The sequence below is a fragment of the Narcine bancroftii genome, chromosome 1 (genome assembly GCF_036971445.1).
Source record: "Narcine bancroftii isolate sNarBan1 chromosome 1, sNarBan1.hap1, whole genome shotgun sequence".
Taxonomy (NCBI): Eukaryota; Metazoa; Chordata; class Chondrichthyes; order Torpediniformes; family Narcinidae; genus Narcine; species Narcine bancroftii.
Window position 1 is genome coordinate 388,965,280 of NC_091469.1, and position 19,962 is coordinate 388,985,241.

Genomic DNA, 19,962 nt, shown 5'->3' on the forward strand with positions numbered 1-19,962 from the left:
CAAGAAGGGATGAATGTGATAGTACAGATCTATCACCAATGTACATAGTGTATATAGTTACTTTATCTAGACTGTGCTTACAGCGATTGGCTGAGAGCTAAGCCACACCTATTGTCTGGGCCTTAAAGGGTTGTGTCCCTAGCCAGGTCGGATCATTCCGGACTGGTCGGCCACCTGTGAAGAGCTCCGGTCTTTTGCTAATAAAAGCCTTGGTTTGGATCAACAAGTCTTTGGTTCTTTCGACGAGCTCTACAGCGTGGACATGTCTGGGCAGGGAATGGCGAAGGGAAAACGAGAGTGCTCATCAATGACTGTGAGGAAGTGCACAATCCCATTCGTGGAGGGGAGGAGTCCCTTGAAATTGACACTGAATCGTTCGAAGGAACAGGATGCCTTTATCAGGTGTGCCTTGCTATGGTGGTAGAAGTGTGGTTTGCACTCAGTGCAGACCTGGCAGACCTAGTCATTCCCCTGACATCCTCAATTGAGTAGGGTAAAATGTGTGATATGTCTGGGCAGCAGAGCTCATTGTGCAGTAACTGGCCAGTGTGTGCAGAGGCACAACTTCTTCTGGACAGGGCATCTGGAATCTCATTGAGGGGCCCAGGTTGGTGGACTATATCATAGTTGTAGGTGGAGAATTCGATCCTCCACTGAGTGATTTTATCATTTTTAATTTTTCCCCATTTTGTATTATTGAACATGAATGCTACCAATTGCTGGTCTGTGAGGAGTGTGAATTTCCTGCCCACCAGTATTGCCTCCAATGGCTGATGGCCTCTACAATGTCTTGAGTCTCTTTCTCCACTGATAAGTTCCGAAGCTCATGACCTTGTAGGGTCCTGGAAAAAAAATGCAACTGGCCTACCCGCCTTATTAAAGGTCACAGTCAGGGCTATGTCTGAAGCATTACTTTCTACCTGGAAAGGTACATTCTCATCCACCGCCTGCATGGTGGCCTTCACAATGTGGCTTCTGACGTATTTGAATGCATTTTGAGCTTCAGCTATCAGTGGGCAGGAGGTGGTTTTTAAGAGGGGATGTACATTGTCTGCATATTGAGGTACCCACTGAGTGTAATATGAGACACCTCCTCAGAGCCCAGGCACCTCCTCAGAGCTCTCGTTGTCCTCAGGATTGGGAGTTCCAACAGGGGGCGCATCCTGTTGGGGTTGGGGCCAATGATGCCATTCTCCACTACGTAGCCCAAGATGGGTAGGTGTTTAGCCCTGAACATGCACTTACTGGTGTTGTAAGTGAGGTTCCAGGCCTCAGCTGCATGGAGAAAATTCTGGAGATTGGTGTCATGGTTCTTCAGAGAGTGGCCACGAATGGTAGCGTTATCAAGGAAGGGGAAGGTGGCCTTCAACTTCAATTCATCCACCATTCAGTCCATTTTTCTCTAGAAGACTGAGACCCCATTTGTGATAGCAAATGGAACCCTCTGGAACTGATAGAGTCTCCCGTTAGCCTCAAAAGCGGTGGAGGGATGGTCCTCAGAATGGATTGGCAACTGGTGGTAATCAGCTTTTAGGTCGATGGTCGAATAAACCTTGTACTGTGCAATTTCATTCACCATGTCTGAAGTTCAAGGGAGGGGGTATGCTTCCAGGTGTATAAAATGATTAATAGTTTGGCTATAGTCAATTACTAGCCTGGACTTTTCTTCCCCCTTTACCACAACTATCTGCGCTCTCCATGGGCTGGTACCGTGGTTGATAATGTTCTCATCAAGCAGCCGCTGTGTCTCAGCCTTGATGAATACCTGATCCTCTGCGCTGTAGTGTCTGCTTTTTGTAGCAATTGGTCTGAAATTGGTGCTCAGATTCGGAAACAGTGGAGGTGGATCAATATTCAGTGTAGAGAGACAAGAGGCATCAGAGTTTTAGGGCCTTCCGTTCCAAACCATAATGGGAGGAAGAGGACCAGAATACTCCAGGTCATGTTTTTAAAGTGACACAAGAAGTCAAGACCCAACAGAACCGGAGCACATAAATTCTCAAGTTGCATACATTCTGAACTTACAGAACACCCCCTACTGCAAAGGTAAATGTTCTTCAATATTTACAGGCTGCGTATGGGACGCTAAAAAAATACAGTAATTAGAAGTATACACTTTTGGACTGTCTCTGTGTCTATAAAGCTCTCAGTCAAGTCAGAGTCAATTAAACATTTCAGTTTATGTCCGTTAACCCCCACCGTGATCTTGGAATTGTTCAGTTGGAGTGGTATCTCCTAGTCCAACACCATCACTGCCAGGACTATGGAGATGCAGTCATTCCCCTTGCTGGGGTTGCTCCCCCTTGCAGATTGTCGGGTAGGCAAGATAGAAGGGACCACAAGGTGCGGCAAGCTAGCCGCCCTCATCCTTCTTCTGTTGGCACCGATTTTGAAAACCAGCAAGATAACAGAGACCACGCAGTGCGACAATATGTCCGCTCTCCCTTGTCTGATGAGAATGGTGCCAGTTTCAAAACATGGTGAGATGGCCGCTGAGGTTCCCCGTGTCGCTGCCCTTGCCATGCAGTCCCGCAGGAAGACCATGGCATGCTACACTGACACCAGGAGGCCATGGGTTTGGGTTTTGGGCTCATCTCAGTGAGCCCGGCGGGAGTTGCACATGCGTTGGACCTCTCAGCACTCCCCCTCACCCTGCAGACCTTCACCCAGTGCCCCTTCTTACCACAACTGGAGCAGATGGAATCTTCAGCAGGACATCGAGTTCTTTGATGCTGCTGCTGTCTGCAGAAAAACCATCCCTTGGTTCCTGAGGCTGCTGGGGCATCACGGCCAATGCCGCGTGTTGAGCTGCTCTGGGGACCAGATCATCCAGGAGGGTGCTTTCCAGGATATCAGCTCCCAATTGGGCCATCCCCAATGACTTGGCCAACTTCACGTTGTCAGGCAGCAGCATGCTGCCTTGCTCTAGCAACCATTGTCTGATGTACTTAGACCTCACGATGTTGACGAGAATGTCTTGGATCTGCTCGGCTTCCCATTCTCAGGCCATGCCGTCTTCATACCCACAGTTCCTCACAATTACTGATAGGATGAGGATAAAATCTTCAATGGACTCACCAGGCCGCTGCTTCCATTGAGAGAGCTGATGCCTTGCTAGGATGACACTTTGGGGCCTCATGTAGCGAGCTTTCAGCCTTTTGACAGCCAACTCATATGTAGTGCAGTCCCTGATGATTGGGAATTCTTTAGGTTGAACACGTGAAAGGAGCACTGACCTCCTAAGTTCATCCGTGGAGTAGACCGTTTGTGTGGCTGCCAGGTATGTTTGGAAGCACTCCAGCCAGTATGTGAATTTCTCCGGGGCCTTTGGGGACAGAGGATTGATTAGGAGCATCGCTGGCTTCAACAGAGCTTCCATCCTCTTCTTTACCGAATAAAATTGTAGCGTGCCTGAGATCACTCAAGATCAGAGAGAGTACAACATGCTTTTATTCAGTAAGAATAACAGACAATAGTCTATGGACAGAACTGGAGTTTTGGCGGGGATCCAGGGTTTATATCGGGATATGCAGGGGAGGAGCCAGTCCTTAGGACATCATATCAGTAGAGAATTCCCAGTTCACTACACCCCTTTCACCTTAAATGAATGCCTTCCAGTCAATTCCTCACATAATTTTATATATTTTTATGAGGTCCCCCTTCAGCTTCCAATGCTCCAGAGAAAACAGTCTGTTCTCCCTCTCCTTATTACCAATACTTCAGTCTTGCACATGCTCCTTTTTGTAGCTCGGTGCCCAGACAGCACACAATACTCCAAATGTGGCTAAACCAAAATCTTATAAGTTGTAAGATTTGATCTACCAAAGTGCAACACCTCACAGTAGTCGGGATTAAACTCTATCTGCTATTTCTCTGCCTATATTTCCAACTGATCTATATCCTGCTCCATCTTTTGACAACCTTCTTCATTAACTACAACTCTGCCAGTTTTTGTGTCATCTGAAAACTTGCTAATGAAGCTGCCTACATCTTTGAGGAAATAATTTATTTTGCATTTAAACAGTATAACATATTTATTTTATCTGATACTTGCAGACTACCACTGATCACAGACCTCCAGTCAAACCTTGCCTCCTCAATTCCCCATTTTTTTCTGTAGCCAAGCTAATTTTGCATGCCATCTACCAAGTCAGTCCAGATGCCATGTGCCTTAATCTTCTGGATCATCTACCATGAGTGACCCGGTCAAAGCGTTACTAAAGTCAATGTAGACAACGTCACTTGTTCTAAGCTCATCAATTATCATTATTGTTTAAAAAAATAATCAAGAAGAGAGTTACCAAAATGCATACAGTAAAAAGTTGAAAAGCTGAATTTATTTGAATATTAACAAGAAATAGTTAAAGTCGGATTAGGCTGAGTAGCTCTCCATTGACCAGTAAAAAGATAGCCTGAGCCACTGCCACCTGTCCCATAAATTTTCCACAATTCCATGTGCAGTTGAAATGGAGAATAATGTAACATTTCATGCAGAGAGGGACTGGGCTTCATCAATTTTATTTTCTTGTTGACTGAATTTGAATTGTTTATGGTTACGTGTTTTTTGTAGGAAAACATTGTTTGGAACGCTATCTGGGCAAGTCGACCTATCCCTGAGCTCAACAAATAGTGCAAAATAGTGTTACAGGAAGAAAGTTCAGTTAAAACAGCATGGCAACAGAATGGCCTTTGCTTCTATTGTACCTTTCCATGAAATGCTGGCCCATTTGCCTTGATTTTTCAATGTATACAATCCCCCCCACCACCTTAATTCTGTTTCTACTTCCTTTTGCTGACTGTTTAATACTCACAGTATTTCTTCACAAATTTTAATTGAGGAGTTTTCAACAGGTTTGCTTTTGTTCTTCAAATCAATATGACAAGCAAAGAAATAACAATGTCAAATAATACACATTGTTAGATTATAATTTTATTGAAATACCTGTGGGGGAAATGATAAAAAGTGGTAATAGTGATTTTTCTGATGGTTAGCAAATTCCAAAATTTGTTATCTAAAATATGTGATTTTCTTAGGTTAGATGCATAGTGAATGTCTGGGGCTCTGGTAGGTGAACAGGGAATTTAAATGTTTGTGCAACTGAGATGGCAGTGCATGTTTAGCCCAGCCCCAGCCTGAACATCTTTCATGACTGATTTAGCTTGATCTGCTAATCATTGGTACGACTCCAACTCCACTTTACAGTAATCTGGGAAATATGACATTTGATGGATTTCAAAGCGAGCTGAAGGTCACTGGGAATGGAAAAAAGAAACAAGCCAAGACTGCAAGTGCAATACCTTATTTGAAGTCGTGCTGAAACCAAAGGGACAGATGGTGGGGGGGAAAAAAATCTGCTACCAAGGCCAAAGGATGCCTGGCTGGAAGTAGCAAAATGTGTCTGGAGCCCAATCTTGGATGCAGCGCTAAAAACCTCACCAGATTATGTGGCTAATGCAGTACATGCACACCATATGCACACTTTCCTTTTCAAACATACATAACCAATCTGCCCTTAAACTTCCTCACTTTTCCCATCTGTCCAGTCTCTGCTGACATTCCACCTCCGCTTCTGCCATGCTCCTCCATCAACAAATTCTTTCCATCCAGTTAATCAACCTATGCTATTATTCTAACACATAGAGTGAGTGCTGAATGCCAGGGGAAGTATCACCGGTGTGAGAGGAGTGCTGGGTTTCATGATGGCAGGTATGTTGGAATGTGTGACCATGAAAACCAAATTCTGTAAGTTTCAGGCAAGTTATATACAACATTTCTTTTTGCAGAGGGATGTGCAGCAAGTGAAAAATGTACATAATTCCAAATATTCTGACTGCAACAGTTCTGGCAGGTCATTAATCCCATAGACCATCAGCAATTTGGCCCAGGTGACAAGAGGCACTCAGTCTGAGAATACATTGCTAGAGGCTTCCTACAGGCCAGGTCAGATAATCAACTTGAAAAGCTTTCATGTTGTGAACCATGTAACACAAGTGATTAAGGACAAGTGATGGGGATGGTCTCTATTTGCAATCACAGAGTATCACCACCTGGAAATAGGCCATTCAGCCCAACTGGTCCACCCTGACCAAGTTTTCCAAGCCACAGTCTTTATCACAGGGTTGGGGAATCTAAGGCAAGGGGCATATATTTCAAGTGAGAGGGAAAGTTTTAAAAGCAATCTGAGGGGCAGATTTTGCACACAGAGGTGATGGGCGTATGGAAAGAGCTGCCGAAGAAATTGGTAGTTACAATGATGACATGAAAGACATTCAGACAGGTACATGGATAGGAAAGCTCATGGTAGATATGGGCCAAACACAAGCTAATGGGATTGGCATAGGTAGGCATCTTTGTCAACATGGCTGAGTTGGGCCGGTGGTCCTTTCTCTGTGGTCTTTATCTCTGTCAATCCATGCACACTCTGCTAAAGTCTTTGTTAATCCTTTCAATATCTGGACATTTTAAACCCACCTTTCCAGAGGAGGGTCCTGCATAGAGCCTGATGAAATAATTATCAACATAATTAGCTGCTGACCCGCTCCCAAGTGTGCAAATGCTAACATTTGTTGCGGGGTTCTTCATGATGCAGAGGAACAATGATTGCTGTATTCAGCAGCAGAATTGAGGTAATAGGATGAGCAGGTCTTGGTTTTCTTTCATTTTCTTCCTTCGTTTATTCCTGGAATGCATGACTGGAATGCAGAGCCAGCAAATCAGTTTGACTGTCCACTCTAATCACATGAAAAGTTAAAGTTCCTGCCTTATGCGCATGAAGTCTACTTTGAAAATAGAACTGTGAATATGATTTCCTTGTGACTGCTCAGAATGATAATGAAAATTGTGGACACTCTGTTCAGAGTTGGAGGATTTAAATAGCCTCTGATCTTAAGGAAAAAGTTATACCACAAGGTGCCATTTAATATTTCAGTTTCGTTTTATATCAACACTACATTCCAAAATTTGAAAGAATGTTGATTGTTCACACATCACAAATTATCATCATTTTGTAACTTAGTAGAGTTTCTTAGCAGCAGCTCTCTCTATGTATGCAATTTGTGTTATCCAATTATATATCTCATCTGACTAATTTCCCTGGTGATCAAGGGATTAGCAGTCTAATCCATCGACCTCGTATGGTGGCCTATGAATTTCATCTCGGAGGTATGTTATACTGAATGCTGTCGGCTTTCCTTCCTTCTGCTTTTGTATTTATTTTTGGGAGGACTTTCAGAACTGAGCAAAGCTGAAATTCATGTTCATAACCTTGACCCTAATTTTGAATGGTTAGATCTAGTTACATTAGTTGATTCTTATGGGGTGTTGGCATTATATTTGATAAATGTGTTATTTAAATAGAACTCCAGAAAATGAACATAATCAGTATGCCAGTGTGATAATAAATATTGATATGGGAGATTTCCAAAAATATGGAAGGTCTCAGTTACCAATGAAAACAAACCCCCTGCTTCTATCTCATTTATTCCTTTCAAAACATTTAAAATTGTGAATGGAATTGATAAGATAGAATCAAATAGTTTGTTTCCACTGGGAGTAGAGTCTAGAACTCAAAGACATAGCCTCAAGATTTAGATTTAGGATGGAGATAAGGAGACACTGCTTTTCCCAGAGGGTAAGAGATCTGTGTAGATTTCTGCCCAAGGAAGATATAGAGGTGCACGGGAGTCTCTCACCCAATGGTATTATCCGTGAATGTTCCACCCTAGGTATTTACCCCTGCAATCGCAGGAGGTGGAACACTTGAACTCGCACTTCCTTCCTCGCTATTGCCAGGGATTTAAACAGACTTTGCAGGTTAGGCAAAGATTCATGTGCACCTCCTCCAACTGCATCTATGTGACCTCCATCCTCAACATTGGTGAGGCCGAGCCCTTTCCTAATTGTTTCACGGAGCATCTGCACTCAGTCTGCAATGGTCATCCTAAAATTACGGTTGCAAGTTGAATTTTCAACTTCCCTTCCCATTGCCATGTGGTCTATCCTCTGCCTTTTCCACTGCCAGAGTGAGGCCCAACATAAAATAGAGGAACACCACTTCATATTCCCCTGAGCAGTTTTCAGCCCAATGGTTATGAACATAGAATTTTTCTATTTCAGGTAACAAGTTCCTGATCCATTCTTTCTTCTCCTCCATTTTCCCCCTTTCCCACTCATTGATGTCCCTTCCCTCTCTATTTCTAAGCTCCCATCCACATTTCACCAAAAGGATTCCTCCCCTCCCTCCACCCCGTGCAGCTCCACCTGGTCTGATTTGTCTTTCACTTCTCCCTTAACAGCTTCTATTATATCACAATAATCACTTTCTCTACTTTTCAGATTCCATCACAGATAGCTTTTGTGTCCACTCATCACCCACATCCAGGCATCTCTAATTTTACCCTCTGACTTATCTTCATCTGACCCTCTCTTCCTCCATCTAGCACCTGCTAATCAACTGCTTCTGCCTCCCAATCTGTCCATCATCCTGGTTCACCAATTCCCTTCACACTCTGTCATCATTATACTGGCTTTCTCCAATTGTATGCTCAGTCTCGGGGAAGGGTTCTGACCTGAAACCTCCCTCTAATGCTGCTTGACCTACTGATTTCCTCGAGCAAATTTTTTTTTGAAGTAGTAGAGGCAGTCTTATTAAATTCATTTTGAACACAGATGGACAGATATATGGATTTTTGGATTGTGAGATAATTATGAGTTATGGGGATGAGCCGGTAAGTGGACCTGAGTGCAAATCAATCAGCCATGATCTTATTGAATGGTGAACCAAGTTTGATGGGCCAAATAGCCTATGTTGCACCTATCTGTTATGTTTTTTTGCATTCAAACAGTGTGTAACAAATACAAATGGGATCATAACAACCAAATTTATCCCACACATACTTTTGGATGTTGGACCTCCTTGACCTGCTGTTAAGCCATTCCCATCCCCTCCCCTCCATACTGGTGACTCTTCACCCCTGCTACTCGTTCCCTCTGTCTCAACTGCCTTTTGGGAGTGAATGCCAAATTGGGATGTCCACTGATAGATTTTAAGCATGTTTCTTCGGCAGAGTCCTGGGAAAGAGAGATAATGGTATCAGAGGAGGAAAGATTCAGAAAAGGACATTCTTCTTCTACTTTCACCTGGTGGCCATTGGTTAGGACCTCTGATCTTCTGAGATGTATGATGCCCATTCTGGATATTTTAACTTATGAGTATATGCCTGCCCCAGTGTATGCAGGTTGTGGAGTAAGCTAAATCCAAATGATACCACAGATATCCTCAGTCACAGCACTCTGACAACTGAATCAGAGAGAAGTGGGTTCAGGTCCCACTCCAGAGAACTCCAATAGTTTACTCCAGCTCCTATTTCTTATCCTGTGATGGTTATCATTGTATTTTCCTTTGTGGGGTATTGCTCTGCACCAGCTGCTCTGCTGCTGGTTGACTCTCATTGATAGCTTCTGGAGACTTGGGTTATTTCACAAAATAAGAATGGCATCACATTTAAAATTAGAATCAATTATTAAGGAAGTAATAGCAGCACATTTAAAACTTTATCTCGTCAAGCAGAGTTAGCACAGCTTAATGAAAGGAAAGTTGTGCGTGGCAAATTTATTCAAGTTCTTTGAGGGGGGTCTCAATCGAGTGGATAGAGGAAAACCATTTTGGAAAGAAGAGGATATCTGAAGCCCTCATTTATCCAAAATCTTTTCGGAGCCGAACTGACCGGGGACGTTGGGCTCCTGGTGCCAGCAGCTGTATCCCTCGGGCTCCCAGCACCGGCAGCCATGTCCCTTGAGCTCCCAGCGCTGGCAGCAACAGACCTCAGGCTCCCAGGCAGGAGCAGGACCCTCAGGCCTAGTCACAACATCTCACTGCTGCCTTTGGACAGAAGGTACACAAGCCTGAAGACCAGCACCTCTAGATTGATGAACAGTTTCTTTCCAACAGATATCAGGCTCTTGAACCTCCCTGGGTTAACAACAAGTTCTGTTACCTAGGTCTGTCTTTAATTTGAATTTGTATTTAAGTTGGAAGAGGTACACATGGATCTTTATTTATCATCAATACACTCAAACATCATAAACATAATAATAATAGCGCTGTACGCAATTATAAAAGTAACTACATAAAAGTTAACATTTACAGGAGAGATGGTTATAGTACAGCTACCCCATGGCCCTCATGCATCTTCACTCCTTCTGATCCGCACCTGGCTTCTTCACTCGCCCTTCACTCCCCCCTCCCGGCCTCCTCAGTGGTGCCTTGCCTGCCTGCTGCTTTACCCAGGCCACACATGACATAACCTGACAGCAGCATCGCCTGACAGCAGCATCACCTGACAGCGGCATCACCTGACAGCGATGTCACCCGACAGCGGCTTCCCAATGGCGCACACTGCTGCTGCTTCTCCCCCTATCCATGTGATCGATGTGGGGACTGGTGGCGGGCTGTTGGGGGGTGGAGCGGGGCAGTGGGATTGGTGTGTGGGCTGGTGGCAGGCAGTAGGTGGGCGGGTGCGGAGCAGCAGGACCAGTGTGGGAACTGTTAGTGATGCAATTCTAATAAAATTTAACAATTTCTGGTCATTACTATTAGAATTATGACTCAACCATGCTCAAACCAGAAGTTGACACCATTCTACTTCTAGTCGGCTTGTCAGTTCGTAACTACAGGTTGTTCGTAAATCAAACGTTTTTAACCCGGGGACTGCGTGTATTGCAAAGTCACTTTGTAATGGATTTACTGTTAAAAAAAGTCTTGTTTTATATATGGGAGTCATACATTTAGAAGCAATCAGTATCCATGTGGCATGACCTTGACAGCAAGTGATTTATTTACTATTCTTTTAATGAGTGGGAAAATTGGTCAGAAGTGAAGTGGAAATTGTTAGCCTATATTTTTAGAACAGCTCTGCTCTATACTATGTAAGTGCATCAAAGGTTGTAAATAAAGAATGAATATTTAAGATGGTACAAAAATCTGCAAATTATAAAATCTGCAAGTTTCAAGCTTTGATTTATTTTTTCCTGTACTTTGAATGCTGTCTCCATGGTAACAGTTGAATATACTGAGTCAATATGTCTAAATTGTGATTGTATTGTTTCCCCAACTCATTCCCTGGATGTTGAAATGGCTTGTCTATATTTTAGCATTTGTGTTGCAGTTTGTTTCAAAGCCTTAATATTGCAAAACTTGCGAGGTAGGAATGGAAAGCAGATGCTCAGTTCATTTTCTATTTTACTGTCATATAAAAGAATTGTTCTAATGAATACAATGGAACTTGACTCATCTATAAATGTAGCATTCAAAATTTTGTAAAAAAACAGACAAGCATTCTATTTACCTGGAAGGCTTCTGAAATAACTTAGAAATGCAAGGTTCAAATAACGGAAGAGATTTTACTTACTGATGCCTTCCACCATCAAAGGAAACTGATCACACACTCGCATATACATATACATATGCCCCACAGTGGTGCACTATAGTGAGAAGGGTGTATTCTTATGCAGTTACAAAATAGTTCACATTATACTGACTATTTCTAAAGCCTCATTTCACTGGGTACAATTTTCTTTAAACTACTGATGCATACAAGTTAACAAATAGAATTTTAAAAAATTAACTATCAGCAAGAAAGTGCATCAGAAACTCAACTTCCTCAGAAACTTGAGAAAATTCAGCATGTTTCTGACATCTCCAACCAACTCCTACCGATACACCAGAGAATGTATCCTGCTTGGATCCATCACAACTTGCTATGGAACTGCTTTCCCCAGGACTGCAAGAAATTGCAGAGTTGTAAACATAGTTCAGGCCATCATGCAAACCAACCTCCCGTCCATCAACTCTGTTTATATCTCCCAATGCCTTGGGAAAGCTCCAGACCCAGTATCGTACTTGTGAATCTTTTCTCCTTCCTGATTGATTGATATTTATTTCTATAGCTGGGTGACCACAACTGCATGCATCATTCCAAGAGTGGTCTCACAAATGACGTATTATCTGCAATATGAAGAAATGCCCCAAGGCACTTCACAAATGGATTAGAAGCAAGAGTTGACTATCTCGTCCTTAATGTCTGATGCATCATTTAATAATTTAAAGATGAAGCTTTAGCTCAGCACCTCTTCATCCATTAAAATCTACCCTTTGATTTCCAAAGGCAATAAATTAATTCAGGGTGGAAGCATGAAAAAGGGTTGAGTGAGCACAGTGTGTGCTGAACTCAAAGGAACTTCTGGGCAAATTTAAGAACTGAAAAATTATAGCTTTTAATAATTCAATTATGAACATCAATTTTTGCCATACAGATCATTGCTCAATATTAAACATTAACAACATTTGGGGATTTTCTCAAAGGTGTTTTGAATTAATAAAAAAATCATGTTGTACAGAGGATGCATTTTGCTAGTGAGAATTTTGCAATTTTCCAAACATTTTTAAAAAGCAACTAGGAAAAAGAATGATTTATTATTGATGAATAGCAGAGTTAGGCTTTAAATAAGCAAGTAAGCGCCTTCAGTGAGTATGGAGTCTGACCCCTCTCCTGAAGTCCGAATCTTAACCCTAACTCTGAAGAAAACCAACTTCATCTTGCTATAAAATGGAGTTAGGGTAAATTGGTACTTGATGGTCACCTCAGACTCAATGGACTGAAGAGGACTGCTTTAAAATATCTCCTATTATCCTGGTGCCAAAGAAAAACATGACTATGTGCCTCAATGATCAGCAGAATCATAACATTTGGTATTTTGTGGTAGTGCAAATGTACATATTTTCTCTTTCTTTGGCTTGGCTTCGCGGACGAAGATTTATGCAGGGGGTAAAAGTCCACGTCAGCTGCAGGCTCGTTTGTGGCTGACAAGTCCGATGCGGGACAGGCAGACACGGTTGCAACGGCTGCAGGGGAAAATTGGGGGGTTGGGGTTGGGTGTTGGGTTTTTCCTCCTTTGCCTTTTGTCAGTGAGGTGGGCTCTGCGGTCTTCTTCAAAGGAGGTTGCTGCCCGCCAAACTGTGAGGCGCCAAGATGCACGGTTTGAGGCGATATCAGCCCACTGGCGGTGGTCAATGTGGCAGGCACCAAGAGATTTCTTTAGGCAGTCCTTGTACCTTTTCTTTGGTGCACCTCTGTCACGGTGGCCAGTGGAGAGCTCGCCATATAACACGATCTTGGGAAGGCAATGGTCCTCCATTCTGGAGACGTGACCCATCCAGCGCAGCTGGATCTTCAGCAGCGTGGACTCGATGCTGTCGACCTCTGCCATCTCGAGTACTTTGACGTTAGGGATGAAAGCGCTCCAATGGATGTTGAGGATGGAGCGGAGACAACGCTGGTGTATGGCATTAGTTATGACATCACTATAAAGCATGAAATAAAATACTAACAACCATAGCAGAGCATGAAAAGTAAGGCAGAGTCTTTAGTTCATTTTATTATTCAGGGATCTGAGGGTAGCAGGGAAAAAGCTGTCTTTGTGCAGCAGAATGCTCGTTTTCAGGCTCTTGCACGTTTAACCTGATGGTAGCAGAGTGGATTGTGAGGGTCTTTGAGGATAGAGGCTGCTTTTTAAGACACTGCCTCATGTAGAAGTCCTCAATGGAGTAAAGTCTGGTACCTGTGATGTTGCAGACCAAGTTAATAATGCTCTGGAGTTTATTTTTGTCCTGAGAGTTGGTGCCTCCATACCAGGCAGTGATCCAGCCATCCTGAATGCTCTCCACGGTACACCTGTAGAAGTTTACAAGAGTCCTGGGTGACATACCGAACCTCCTTAGATACCTCACAAAATATAGCAGCTGGCGCACTTTGTGATTGCATTAACATAGAGGCTCCAGGAAAGATCCTCGAAGATGTAGGCACCATGAATTTGAAGTTCTTGAGCTTCTCCACTACTGAACCCTCAATGCGGTCTAGTTCATGTTCCCCTGACTTCCCCCTGGTCCACAATCATCTTCTTGGTTTTGCTGGCATTGAGTGCAAGGTTGTTGTCGTTACACCATTTAATGAGCTGATCTATCTCCCTCCTGTACGCTTTCTCATTGCCGTTTGTGATTCTGCCGACAATTGTGGTGTCATCAGAAAACTTGTAGATGATAGCATTGGAATTGTGCCTGGCCAAAAAGACTTAGGTGTATAATGAGTAGAGCAGTGAGCTAAGCACGCATCCTTGGTGTGCACCGATGTCTTTGATCAGTGAGGAAGAGGGATTGTTGCCAATTCATATTGATTGTGGTCTTCCAATGAGAAAGACAAGGATACAGTTGCAGAGTGGGGAACAGAGGCCTAGAGTTTGTAGCTTCTTGACCAGCATTGAGGGAATAATGATAATTTAGGCCGAGCTGCAGGCAATGAAAAGCAGCCGTATGTATGAATTGCTTTTTTAGAGGTGATCCAGGGCTGAGTGGAGAGCCAGCGATATTACATCTGCTGTGGAGCAATTGTAATGATAAATAAATTGCAGTAAGTCCAGATCTTTTCTTAGTTACATGTTAATTCTGGCCATGACCAGCCTCTCAAAACATTTCTTCACATTAGAAGTTGGTGCTACTGGGCGGTAGTCATTGAGGCAGCTCACACTACTCTTCTTGAGTACCAGGATGATTGATGCCCTTTCAAGCTAGTGGGAACCTGTGACTGCAGCAATGAGAGGTTGAAAATATCTCTGAACACTCCAACTAGTTGGTTGGTGCAGATTTTCAGTACCCTGCCAGGTACGTCAACAGGGCCTGACACCTCGCAAGGGTTCACCCACTTGAATAATGTTCTGACGTTGCCCTCAGTAGGCACTGTTTGGTTCTTCTTCAAAGCGGGTATAGAAGATGTTTAGCTCATTGGGTAATGAAGCATCACAGCCATCTGTAGTGTTCGCCTTTGCTTTTAGGCTGTACTAGCCTGCTCTCCCTGCCATAGCTGGTGTGTATCTGTCTCTGTCACAATGTGGCTCTAACATCATGATCCACATCAACTCTAGCATTCCAGACAGGTTCAACAGATGCACAACAGGTCCCATCTCCCTGGACCTGCATTTTTCCTTGGAACACGTGGATAACAAGGATGACCTTGACAGACACCAATTTATTGACTATAGCTCTGGCTTCATCATCATGTTTCCAAACAAATTCCTCCCAAAACTTAAAGCCCAGTATCAGTACCCCCTCTCTGCAACTGGATTCTCAACTTCCTGACTTGCAGGCAACAAGCAGTGAGGATTGTTGTCACCATCTTCAAGCTAATCCCAAAATTGGAGCCGCACATTGCTATGTACTCAACCCCTCTATGCTCACCTTCTAAACTCATGAATATGTGGCCATATACTGCTCCAATTCATATTATCATGTAATGGTAGGATGAGTGATAAGAAAGAATATAAATATTTAGTGACATGGGGTCAGTGCAAGAAGCCCGTACTCTTGTCAGGAAAAAGGAATGGTCATTGACCAGGAAATGGAGTGGAGCCGAGGTGTGTGTGTGTGTGTGTGTGTGTGTGTGTGTGTGGGGGGGGGGGGGGTGGTGGTGGGGCGAGGGGGGGGGGTGGATAGCTTCATAGTAAATATCACTAACAAACTGTTCTGATCGTTCCATGTTGAGTAACATCTAAGAAAGGACACCAACAGCTACTTTCTTAGAAGTTTGAGGATATTCAGGAGTTCTCCAACCTATTTTAACAGATGCGCCATCAGAAGAGTTCCATCTGGTTACATCGAAGATTGGTATGTGAATTGCTCTTCCCAAACCATAAAAAATTGCAGAGTTGCGAATGCAGCTCAAGGCGTTGTCCGTACCAACCTCCCTCCACCCCCCAACCCCACCCAATCGACTCCATTAATACCTCCCATTGCCTTGGAAAAACTAAAGGACCCATCATACTCTGGTTAAACTCTTCCCACTTCAATCGGGCAGAACATAGAAGAGCTTCAAAACACAAGCTCCCACATACAAGGATGGTTTATTTCCTGCTGTAAACAGACTCTTGAATGGACTTCCTTGTACTGTTTTAACTTCTTTTCCCTTTACCCTGCACTTTACACTGTCCTCTTTGATTTATTATAACACCACATCTTGTACTTATATTATTGTACTGCTTGCACAAATTAACTTGTCTGGATGCAAAGTAAAGCTTTTCACTGCATCTTGGTACATGAGACAAACAATTCCATTTTCATACTGTATGATTCCAAGGCCCTTGTCAAAATGCAAGTGATTTAGGTTTGGGACATGCCAATATTTTGTTTGTAACTGGAAAACACCTGCTTCACTCCTTTAGTCATACATTCATGGCAAATATGATAAACAAGTCCCTCACACTATATGATTGTTGGCTGAATGAAATGCTGAACATTGAGAGCTAGTATTCTTGTTGTAATTCCAGCTATATCCCATGTAGAGGTTTGACAGGAAGGCCCAGTATTGAATCTTAATGTAGTATGATTCTGAGTATGGTTGGTATCATAACATTTCTAAGCAGGAAGCCTATCAAGTACTGCTTATTCTGCCTATCAAGTACTGTATTTATGGTGCAGTTACTCCAGTGGGCACCGTTAGTATGGCAGTTAGCACAATGCTGTTACAATGCCATTGTTTGAATCCCATGGTGTCTGTATGGAGTTTGTACATTCTCTGTGTCTGCATTGGTTTTCTCCAATGTGTCACATTTTCCTCCCACCATTCAAAACATACCAGGGGTGTAGGTCTATTGAGTGTAATTGGGTGACACGGGCTCGTGGACTGAAAGGGCCTGTTTTAATTTTAAAATTAAAATACAATTAGTAGGGCCTGTTTATTTGTCGTTTCTCTGTTGGTACTTATACTTTTTGACATGAGCTAAAGCAGGCAGTATTCTAGTAAAGGATCAGGAAGGATCCTCTTTCTCCTGTCTTAAGTATGTCTTAATCTAATACACAAATACGCTGGAGAAACTTGATGCAGCTGTCCTGCTATGTTTCTTCCACTCACTTGTGTATTACACTTGACCTCAGCATCTGCAGATTTTCTTGTTGAACTTCATGTCAAATGAGAGAGCTTGTATCTGCCTCTGGTCCTGAGTACAACTCTGAAACAGCCAATGCTCTTCCTGATTTTTTTTCACTTAGAACAATAGCTGCAAGTATCTGAAGTATTTAAAAAAAAATGTTATCAGAGTGGTATGAAAAGTGAAAGTGATATCTATCCCAGTCTCATCTTAATTTCCTGTAACTTCGACATAACCTTGAGAAATAATACCTCGTCTTGCAACATTCAGGACAATTTCCTATCATCATTCTTGCCAATTTGACTTAGATTTCGTCTAACCTGTTGAATATTTCCAATTTTTTTTGAGATAGCAGATGGGATGTATTGCCCAAAGAATAGTTAGCTTAGGCGAGGTTTTCAGATACATTGTGCTGGGGAAATATCATTAGTTCTGAACATAACTGCCAGCATTTCCTGACTGTAATGATTCCAAATTCTTGTGAGCCACTCTTCATTGGTTATTTCATGATGGGACTTAATCGTGAGACTTTGATCTCCTCAAGAATTCCAGAATGGAGAGTTAAGTTTCAGTAATAATCCAGCACTTTGATTCAAGCTGTACCAAAAGGCAGAAAATCCACTAATTTAAACAGCAGTGGTGGCTTAGAAACCATAAAATTATGTATTAGCTAATTTACAAATTGAATCTGTTCTTGAGTATAGTTTTTGGCACGACCAATGAGTAGAAATTCTTCTTGCTTTGCAGTTAAAAGAATCTCAGGGTTATATGTGATGTCACGCTTGTACTCTGACAGAAAATCTGAGCTTTAAACTTTGTTGGTCAGGAAGGGTTAGATTGTTGTGGAGTAGGTCAGCACAACACTGTGGGCTGAAGGGCCTGTTCCATGCTGCAATGTTCTTTGTTCAATGCATGCTTATCCCCCTTCTCCACTCACTCTATACCTATGACTGTATAGTTCGGTGCAACAACACCACCTTATACAAATTTGATGACAATATCTCAATAGTAGGCTTAATAAAATGGGGCAATGGCTCAGCATATAGGAGGAGGATTGAAAACATGGCTGTATAGTGCACTAATGCTCAATATCACCAAGATCAAGGAGCTAATTATGGACTTCCATAACCAGAGTTGTACGATCCAGTGATCATTGGGGAATCAGAGGAGGAGAGGGTGAGCAAATTTAAATTCCTGGGTGTTTATCTTGTTTGACCTTTCATGGACCCATCGTACTAGTGTCATCATCAAAAAAAGAAGCTCGCTTCGGCAGCACATATACTAAAATTGGAACGATACAGAGAAGATTAGCATGGCCCCTGCGCAAGGATGACACGCAAATTTGTGAAGTGTTCCATATTTTTAAAGAAAAAAATTTTTTAAAGAAGCACATCAGCGCTTCTACTTGCTCAGGAGCTTGCGGAAGTTCACTATATCATTTGAAACCTCGGCAAACTTCTACAGATGTTTAGTGGAAAGTGTGGTGACCGGCTGCATCATGGCCTGATCATACCTCTGAGCAGGAAGCCCTGTAAAGTTAGTGGAAGCAGCCCAGTGCATCACAGGCAAAACTCTCCCCACCATCAAGAAAATCTAGATGAATGCTGCTGTTGGAGTGCAGCAGCAATCATTAAGGAACCACACCACCCAGCCTGAAAGAGGTAAAGGTGCCACAAGACTGGTACCTCCAGGTTTAGGAATAGTTGCTGCCCCCTTTAACAATTAGACACCTGAACAATGGATTAATTCAGAAACTTATTGAAGAACTCTTACTGTGTTCATGACTTAATATTGAATATATATTTTCTACATTTACACAGTTAGCTTATTTGCATTTCTTTCTTTTGTTTACATATTTTTCCTTTGTATACATATCTTTCTCGCATATAGTATACAGTTTCCGGTAATTAGAAATTCTGCTTGACTCGCAGGAAAAAAAATCTCAAATTAATTGAATTTGCTTAATATTTTCAAATGTTCTTGAATTTTAGTTTCATTATTTATTTGTGATTTTTGTGAAGAAAAATTGATTCTGACACATTGTTTAATATATTGAGTGTCAGATCTTCAAAAGAATTGAAAATGTTCACATTTTGACTGGTGACTAACCAAGTGTCATTTCTAAACAGGTCTGTGTAAAGTTTGTATCACCTTTCTGAGCAATACTTGTTCCTCCCATCAACTCCCCACACCTCACTAGAGGACATTTATACATTGGGCTTCACTACTGAGAACAGGGCTGATACTTTCCAGCAAGCTAATTGGCACCAACCTTAAATTTGAGCTTAAATAGTTTTGAGCAGCTCACTGCTGGCAGGAAAACTGTCCCTTTTCAGAAAAGAGCTACACATAAGTAGAGCTAATGTTAGAATTCGTTCAAATTCTTTGGTAAAAACTCTGTAATCTTTCCATAAATATGGCACTGGAGTACTCTTTACTGCAAAATTTGTATTGGGTGCAATGGATTATGCTATTTATATTGCCTATTTATATTCTATAGAATCATAGAACAATATATCACTAAAACTGGCCCTTCAAGATTATGCTAAACCATTATTCTACCCAGTCCCACTGAACTGTACCCCACCCATTACCCACAATACCCCTCCAATCCATATACCTGTCCAAATTCTTCTTAAAAATTTAATTTGAGCCTACATTCTCCACTTCAGCTGCTATTTCATTCCACACTCCCATCACTCTCTATGTAAAGAAGTTCCCTAATGGTACCTCTAAATCTCACCCCTTTCACCCTTAACCCATATCCTTTAGTTTGTATCTCACCTACCCTCAATGGAAATAGCCTACCTGCATTTAGTCTTTCTAGACCCCTCATAATTTTAAATACCTCAATCAAATCTCCCTTCATTCTTCCATGCTCCCTGTAGCTCAGTAATCTTCTCTGCACTCATTCAATCTTATTGATATCTCTCCAGTGGTTTTGTGACCAAAATTGCACACTATACTCCAAATTTGCCCTCACCAATGTC

The 19,962-nt window shown here is 42.4% G+C and overlaps 1 protein-coding gene and 1 non-coding gene across 5 annotated transcripts in view; both read left to right on the plus strand.

Annotated features, from left to right (window-relative positions):
• gabbr2 (gamma-aminobutyric acid (GABA) B receptor, 2) overlaps positions 1–19,962 on the plus strand; it is an 811,906-nt gene that overhangs the window by 651,995 nt on the left and 139,949 nt on the right. The window lies entirely within an intron of this gene.
• LOC138752102 (U6 spliceosomal RNA) lies at positions 18,232–18,336 on the plus strand. Its single transcript, XR_011350375.1, has one exon. It is a non-coding gene; the product is annotated as a U6 spliceosomal RNA (small nuclear RNA).